Source organism: Sphaerodactylus townsendi, linkage group LG10 (genome assembly GCF_021028975.2).
Source record: "Sphaerodactylus townsendi isolate TG3544 linkage group LG10, MPM_Stown_v2.3, whole genome shotgun sequence".
NCBI lineage: Eukaryota > Metazoa > Chordata > Lepidosauria > Squamata > Sphaerodactylidae > Sphaerodactylus > Sphaerodactylus townsendi.
Window position 1 is genome coordinate 66,508,997 of NC_059434.1, and position 9,216 is coordinate 66,518,212.

At 42.1% G+C, this 9,216-nt stretch overlaps 1 protein-coding gene across 4 annotated transcripts in view; it reads right to left on the reverse strand.

Moving 5' to 3' along the window:
* The window catches only part of GSTCD (glutathione S-transferase C-terminal domain containing), a 52,623-nt gene that overhangs the window by 26,554 nt on the left and 16,853 nt on the right, over positions 1-9,216 (reverse strand). The gene's annotated exons all lie outside the window — the stretch shown is intronic.

Below are 9,216 nucleotides of genomic sequence, written 5' to 3' on the forward strand. Positions count from 1 at the left end.
CCAAGCAGTGGTGGTATCAAGGAAATATTTCAGGAATGGTCAGAAGGGCATAAAATTTGCTTCTGCAAGATGTCACAAGTATGTGCTGGCACTCAGCAGTTCAGGCAAAAGGGTATCAACCAAACTGTGGCATATTATTGTTCAAACAGTTGGGTCTCCTGCTTATCCTAAACTTAATGGTGTTGGTCCAGACATCTGTGTATATAAAAGATTCCCAAGTATTTTAATCCTTCTACACAGCAGTTACTCTTGCCCACTGGCCCACATATTTCCCCTTCCCCACTACACTCCCTGTCCATTTCCCCTCACCTACATTTTATCAGTCTGCAAGACCTCAGCAAGGCTGTTAAGGATAAGACATTCTGGAGGCCATTGAGTCATAGGGTCACCATAGGTCGGAAGAATATCTGGTCAATGACTGTAAATAAAGTCTTCTTCTTCTTCTAGGTCGGAAGCAACTTGATAGCACTACACACGCATACATTTTTCCTTCTTCCTTGTCTATTCCAATCTCTCTGGCCCTGCCTCTCTACTGTCACTTGCTCCATTTATTTTGTTATCTCCCAGTTATCTTACCCTTCCTCCTGGATGCTTTTCCCCAATGTCTCAATGCCTCATACAACCTTTGGTTGTTATAGTAACCCTAGCTCTACCCCAACTCTGCCTTTGCCCTGATATCTGAGCACAAGCAGATACAGTGAGGCCCCTTCCGCACATGCAGAATAATGCACTTTCAATCCACTTTCACAATTGTTTGCAAGTGGATTTTGCTATTCTGCAAATAGCAAAATCCAGCTGCAAAGTGGACTGAAAGTGGATTATTCTGCATGTGCAGAAAAGGCCTGAATGGGGACAGAGAAATCTCTTTTGTTTACTTTTACTTTAATACTTTACACTGAGTGGAGATAGAGGAACCACTTTTAATACTTTTATTTTTTGCAGCCTTGGATTTCCCCTAACTTGAAGAAGTCTATTCCGTGGCACTGGTTTGTCTCACTGTACTGGGGCCACACCTGGCTGATAGATATAAGACTGGGGCTAAAATTTATAGCTGCGCTAAAAACAAAAACAGAACTTCCATTTTGAATGTAAAATTTGCCTTGCTGAATAATAATCAAAGGGCATCTAGGAAATCACTTGTTCATAAATAATGCCATAGCCTTAAGTAAACTATTCACAGTAAAGGTGTTTTCAGGACTGCTGCCAAACTGAGCGTGAATTATAACATACATAAACCTAAGTATAGAACTAAATGCCTGCCAACTTGAAGACAAGAGTTGGCTTGAAATACATTCTATGTATAAAGATTTTCAAAGTGTAACACAAAACGAAATAAAAGATTCCCACAGAACATCATTTGTTCTGTAAGTACCTTCCAGCAATTTAAAGTGATTGGAAAATACAAAATTAAAAGTTGTTCCATTTATTTACATTTGGTATTTTCATATAACACAATGGAAACAAGGGTATAAAGTATGAAAAGCCAAACTTTCAGACATTATTGCCTATTACTACTCAAAAACGTATGCATGCTGGAAAACCACACCTTATTAAAAAAATAAACCCTTGTACATACACTAATGGTGCAATCCGAAGTGTGTGTGGGGAGGGGGCTACATTGGAAGTGGCAGAAGGGTTACATTGGTGCCCACGCCACCAGCACCGTGCAAAATGTCACTGTTTCTGAGAGACTCAGAACAATACATAGAACCACACCAGCTGTACCTTAAAAACCAGCTCAAGTAACATGCCTGTATTGCCTACATATGACCCCCAAGGTTTAAGTCCCAAGATAGAAGAAACCTGCAGGAAAAAAAAATCCTTTAAAGCTGTTCAGAGAAATGAATAAAGGGCCAGGGTCATACCAAACCTCAGCTTCTAGTATTCAACTAACAGCCACCATTAACCATCATCTCTGGATGAAGAAGAGTGACTCCATAACTGTATGCTAAATCTTTTGCATGGGGAAAATGGAGTGGAAACCAGTTTAATTTTATACGTGAAGTAACTATGGTGACTGTATTAGTATTACATCTCATAACAAATTTCCTTTTGTAAGGATCAATTTTAGGCCAGTGTTTACGATGCTGAAAATTAAGGGTTGGACACTATTGGCCAGGGGTGGAACTGGGCAGCATAATCCCATTGAGCTTTTTGAGGCAGGGAAAGGTTTTTTTTATTATTATTATCTTGCCTCCCCGCACCACTGAAAAGCCCCCTTGAGGCAGAGGGGCAGCACCGCAGTAGCACTGGCTTGCAGTCACCAGGGGCTCTGGATTGGACTGTATGATTCCCTTCTGCTATCCATGCCAGAAGTTTTAAGCCTGAGCCTTCAATATACAGCTTTCATATTTGCTTTGGCTTTAGCTCAGCTATGTTCTGTGTTTGATGTGCATACGCTAACAGATTGCAATAGCAAGAAGGTATGATATTTAATCTGATATTTAAAGCTATATTTTATTTAGACCTAATTTATTCCACAGAATAATAGTTGTGCTTTCACATTTAGTGCCGCCTTCTGATTTTTTTATTGATCAGCAGTAGAATGGTTTATATTTTACCACTCAAGAATTTAATCTTTTATATTTATCATAATAACATGCTCAGTCTCTGTCGATTCCCTATCCCAGTGATGGCGAACCTTTTTGAGACCGAGTGCCCAAACTGCAACCCAAAACCCACTTATTTATCGCAAAGTGCCAACAGGACAATTTAACCTGAATAGTTTTAGTTTAGAAAAAACGGTTGGCTCCGAGGCGTGCGTTACTCAGGAGTAAGCTTGGTAGTTGTCGGTGGCTTTGCTTTGAAGCAACTGTGCATCTCTTCCAACGGGTGAATCACGACCCTAGGAGGGTTTACTCAGAAGCAAGCCCCATTGCCAGCAACTGAGCTTACTCCTAGGTAAAGGACTGCACTTTTGTTCTTTGCATGAAAATCAGTGGGGTTTAACAGCGCTTAACAGGGTTACCTACACTGCTTCCCCAAAACATGGTCTTAGGTTTAATGCTAATAATCGAGCCCAGCGGCCCAGACCAGCCTAGATGTGTGTGTGTGTGTGTGGGGGGGGGGGTTGACTCTGTTTGCGTGTGCCCACAGAGAGGGCTCTGAGTGCCACCTCTGGCACCCGTGCCATAGGTTCGCCACCACTGCCCTATCCTATCTGAAAGTTACAGCTAAATGATAAAACTTAACCACAGGGAGATCTCTGTTTTGAGTGTCACCATAACTCAAACTGGCGAAATGGCACCAAAGAGGAATTAATCACATCACTATAGTTCAGGTACAAAATTAAACTAGTTTTCACTATTTTCCAGTGCATATGATTTCACCATACAGGTAGAGAGACACCACTCTGCATTCACCATACAGGTAGAGAGACACCACTCTGCATTCAGTCAGCATTACCACCTGATCACGGCTAATGGCAGTTTTCAAATGAACACCAAAGTTAAGGTTTTGCATGATGTGGATTCTTTTTCATTTCCATGAGCAGCTTTGGAGGTTTCCCCAGGCTTCTTTCTACCCCTATTCAAATGACCTCTGGTTAGAAGTCATTAATACACAAGGAAGTTAGCTACAAAGTCTGGCCACCATTTGCAGGATGCCCATGTTTACACATTTTTTCAAAACTCCTAAAGAAGAGTGTCAAAGTCTAATCAAGCAATATTTAATTAGGTTCTTAACATCAACACATTTAAAGACGCATCATTTCATCAAGCCTTTTAACAGAAACAACCATTAAGCCTGCTAATAAAGAAACATTACAGGGAGGAAACATTGAAGGAAATGGTTTGCCTTAATTGATTTCAGATTTAGATATATGCTAAAGGAAACACAGACCTTATGCTGGGGGGTGGGGGGGCATTGAAAGCTACTAAATTGCTAAAACACATTTGGTTATACACTGAACACAATACATTTTGCAGGAAACGAAGCCTGAGCTCACATAATGTACTCATCAAATATGTGAACTAATCTCACCTCCACAGCATTAAGTTAGAATTAGAGGAATTAGAGGAATCAATCACAATCGTGGCTTAACCCAGAGTCCTCACCGGCAATAGAAATGAAATCTGCATTCATGTAATTGCATTAAGAGAATATTCATTCCACTAGCCTTGCCTTTTCCCTTGGGGGTTGCCCTGCCGTGGGCCAAAATCTAAATTTTGACTGAGGCCAGGGCAAATCCAACTGAACGGCAACTAGTTTTTTTGTTTGTCTGCACGTAAAAGAGACCTTGAGGATTTAGCATGATCCATGTTTGTTTATAATGCTGAATAAATTAGTTATTAGCAAAGAAGCATTTCAAGATATTAATTTTGATATATATCAGGCACCAGCCATCTAGAGTTTGTGTAGCAACCAGGACCTAACATTGCATGAAATATTTCTATGAAACTGTCTTGTAAACCTCCTAGGCAGAATTAAATGGAAAGCTTGCTGCCATGAGGAGACCTGCCTTTTGCAGGAGAGACCTGGAAGTGACCTTATTCTTCAGAAGTCCTGCCAGTGAAAACAAATAGACAGAACCAGGCTCTCCAGCAACAATCTCTTTGAAACAATCAAGCCTGCTGAAATAGTGTCAAAAGAAACAAAAAACTGGATGCACTTTTTAAAAAGGATTTCGTCCACAATTCTGGTGGAAACATAAAAATAGTAATCTAAGAAGTACAGAAAACTTTCAGGCGTGTTTGGGAACAGTAGTGTGGAATTAATAAAGACAGGTCAAACACTGCCTTCTTCAAGATGAGGGCCTCTCCAAACACCCACTGTCCAGTGATAAAAACTGGACTTGGATGGATGGGCAAAAGTTTGATTAAGTTCTCCTTTTAAAGCTAAGCAGGTTTGGTCTGGTAAATTGCCTGACCAGAAGGCCTTCTGGGAAGCAAATGAAACTGAGCTTCTCAAAGATACAACCTAATATAACTGAAATACACAAGACAAAATTCTGTCATTAATCTAAAAGCCCTTTGCCTACGTTACCATGGCAGAGTCTGCACAGGCCAAAAACAGCGCTCTTGGAACAGTAAAAACATTGTTCCATGGGCACTGTTCGCACGGCTGCCACCTCCACAACGAGTCAGCATTGTGCCCCCCCCCCCCCCGGGCGGAAATGCTTTTGGTAAATAGCGTTTCCCTGCCAGTGCCATGGGAACGACACCGGGTTGGAGGTGCTGCTTTTCGGCTCCTCCCTCTATTATTCCCCACACTTACCTTCTCTCCCTGCGGAACTCCCTGGGGGTCGGAGGGCAACATAGGTGTGCCTTCCTGTCCCTGCAGAGCTCCGCAGGGAGAGAAGGTAAGTGTGGGGAAAGAAAATGGAGGCACCTCCATGTGGAGGCGCTGCTGCGGGCCGCAGCTGCTCTGGGGCCGCTCTCACTTCAGTGTGCAAACGGCCCTGGGGCTCCAACGGCATCATATACGCCGGTAGGATGCTGCTGTAGTGGAATCCACCTGTGTGGAATCCACCTGTGTGGAATCCACCTGTGTGGAATCCACCCTTGACAGGTAGACACTCCCACCTGCATTACCACAAGAGGTGGACCCCATAGGACCGTGGTGGCGAACCTTTGGCACTCCAGATGTTATGGACTACAACTCCCATCAGCCCCTGCCAGCATGGTCAATTGGCCATGCTGGCGGGGGGTTGATGGGAATTGTAGTCCATAACATCTGGAGTGCCAAAGGTTCGCCACCACTGCCATAGGATAATATGGGTATGGTTTCAGCCAAGCAATAAAACAGTTATTCTTCCTTGTTTCTTTGAGGATGCTAAAGATCTCCCACTTTTGCTTTGCACAAATCTTCCTCACTACGTACCATCTGCCCAAATGCCAACACATAGCTTTTAAAGCTTTAAACTATTCAAAGTTACATACCATCTTCAGAATTGTAAGTATCAACATCCTCAGAAAAAGAGGGTGTCTCAGGAATAAAAAGTCCAGTTTATCTTTTCCCTTTTTTACTTTTGCCGAAATAGTTCATTTGAAGTTAAGTATAAAGTGGTCCCAAAAAGGACATTCCCACAATATGGGAGTGAGCAAGGACTCCGGCCTCTGACCTAAGAAAGTATGGTTGTATGATAAGGAATGGTACATATGAATCAAGCCAGAGGAATTTTGACTGATGAATGTGTATGGGATGGGTAAAGAATAAAGGAGTACATTTTTTAGTCATTTTGAGTCTAAAATTCTAAAAGTCAGGCAGCCCAATGCAGATGGGGAAGGGGGGGGGGGTGAATGGCCACGGGAGGCACAGTGGGCTCACCCAATGCATTTGTCCTCACAGCCGGCATAAGTGGAACTTATACTAGCTAGGAAGGCAAATAGGGAGTGGGCAGGCACCGTGGAGTTCACAGCTGTGCCAGTCTAATATAGAGGCCAATGCAGCTGGGGGTTTTCTGGGAAGTGAGGTAGACGCTAGTCAGCTTCCACCAGGCATTGACCCAGCAAACACTGGAAGGACTGTTGGCAGACCTACGCCCCCGCCGCCGCCCCCGCCATTAAGCCCTATGGAAGGCTTTCAGGAGGCTGTGGTATTTCAGCTTCTTTCTGCCTTCCCATGTTGCCTGGAAGCCCTCTGGAGCCGGCATGACAGCAGCACCATCCCCAACCACCCCAGGGTCTGGATTGGGCTGCTAGTGTCTTATGATCAAAGAACATGAAGTATGAAGCCATTTTCTTCCGTCAGGCTCATTCCGCACATGCAGAATAATGCACTTTCAAACTGCTTTCAGTGCTCTTTGAAGCTGTGCGGAATAGCAAAATCCACTTGCAAACAGTTGTGAAAGCGGTTTGAAAACACATTATTTTACGTGTGCGGAAGGGGCCTCAGACTCTCTTTTCCAAGGTGAATGAATACCTTGTAAACTCCTGTAATATGATTTCCCTTATCATTTCTTTGGGGAAAAAAACCCATCAGACAGGTTAGCTCAAGAACCTATCATCCTAACATGAACTTTTCAAAATAGGAAAAAAAGTAAAGTTATCATGTTAGGTCTCCACATTTTTATAAACAGAGTGTCATTTAATGCCAGGAGCCCAAAAGATTTCATTCTCCTTTCCTGTCATTTCCTATCTAAGAATTTCTGTTGCCAATGAGGGATGACAGAATTACAGCGGGCTCTTTGTTTTGGTTATCTGTCAGGTATTGAGCCATGAAACTCTGCCTCATATCAAAGCCATGTCATAATCTGTTGCTACAGGTTTTAAGGATTTTGCACTGGCTGGTCTTTGTCTATCTGTGCACATAGTCTACCATCAACTTCAGTCATAAATATACCTGACAGATGGTAACTTGGCCCTAGACCAAAATCCATCCTGCCACAACACTTTATATTGGGTTGAGTTACCTACAAATAAGTGTTAAGGGAAATTAGGGTAAGGGGATGCCTTTCGAACTGAACAAAACAAAAGGAAAAAGTCCTATTTTGCGTGTAGAAGCCTGGGTGTGTACAGGGGCTTAAAAAAGTCATGACCATAATGGCAGCCATTAAAGAAACAGTAACAAAAATTGTGCTAAACAAATTGAAAGATGAATGAGAAAGAAGTTCTTACCTTTGTCACAAAAAATGGGAAAAACAACATTGTTTTTATGTAAGAATTAAAACATTTACTACCACTACCAGCGTGGTGTAGTAGTTAAGAGCAGGTGGATTCTTATCTGGAGAACCGGGTTTGATTCCCCACTCCTCCACCTGAGTGGCAGAGGCTTATTGGGTGAACCAGATGTGTTTCTGCACTCCTACATTCCTGCTGGGTGACCTTGGGCTAGTCACAGTTCTTCGGAACTCTCTCAGCCCCATCTACCTCACAAGGTGTTTGTTGTGGGGAGAGGAAGGGAATGGAGCTTGTAAGCCACCTTGAGTCTCCTTACAGGAGAGAAAGTGGGGTATAAATCCAAACTCTTCTTCTGCTTCTTCTACATAAATACGCTAAGTAAACGCTTGAAACTTTACAAAAAGTATTCTGACGTTGATTTTAAAAAAAACCTTGTAAGACAACCTTTTGCTTGCATTCCCCTTGGGTTTGACCTTTGCACTCTGATGGCACCATCCTTCATTTTGTTCTAACAGTGGTCTTCTCTATTTAACTTTTTAATTTCTGGACATATTTGTTGATGTCTCTTTGCATATTGCTTGGTGTTCTGATCCAGCCCCAAATGCTTACTATAGCATCTTCGTCCATAAGGACCTCAAGTCAGCAGCATATGCTCAGACACTCTCAAGATCTCAGAATCCAAACTGCCTGAAGTCTGCGAGGTAATTCCCCAAAAACTACTCTGAGGGGGGAAAAGGAGCTCTGAATTTGGAAATGACAGTTTAGATGAGGAGTACCTGTTGGCTTTTGGACATTGCTGGAACAATCCCAGCTTCTCAAGCCAAGTCGTGCAAAACTGATCTACTTCCTATTTCTGGAGCTACATGATCCCTGCTGAAGTTCAGTCCCCTTTGTTTTCATAACTTGGCCAGAAAGGGGCACCTGATATCTGGGCCTCTGCTGCGCCAATGCCTTTCCCCAGAATTTTCAAGACAGCACCTAAATATAATACTAAGAACCCTGTCAGGAATCCTACAACAACACAGCCCAAAGCAATATCATAAGTTACCTTTAAAACTGTGCCAAGAAAAAAAAACAAGCTGTATTCTACATGGGCACCTTGTAACTGTCTATATTTTCTTAGTAAGATCATTCTGCTTGTCCTAATTGTATAAAGAGGAAATATTTCTGTTTCACATTACAAATCCAATTGGTCCCTTTCTCCACATACCTTTGGTAAATCATTGTCCATACAATTTCTGGTTGCTGTGGTTTGAAAGCAGGTTTCTAAAACTTTTACTGTTTTTCTCCAGAGTACAACTGAGATTTTCAGAATGCCAAATTCTACCATCAGTATCAAAGTGTATACATTTTCTTCTACTGCCTTTCCTTCTGCTTACCAACTGCCCAGTCAAGTCCCACTCAAAGATATTTTGAAGCATTTACTTGAATAAACCATTTTTTCAGTTGACATCACACTTTGAAAAGTTAACATTTATGAATGATGCTTGTATCTTTTTATGCTACTCTTATACACTGGAAGTCTGAGAAATTGGAATTAAGAGAAAAGTGAGTCAAGTTCTATTAAGAATTCCTTTTTGTAAGTGACCAGATCAATTTCATATTTGTTTTTGCTCTTGAATGTTTTCCAAGCAGTGTTTGGGAAGAAATTTTATGT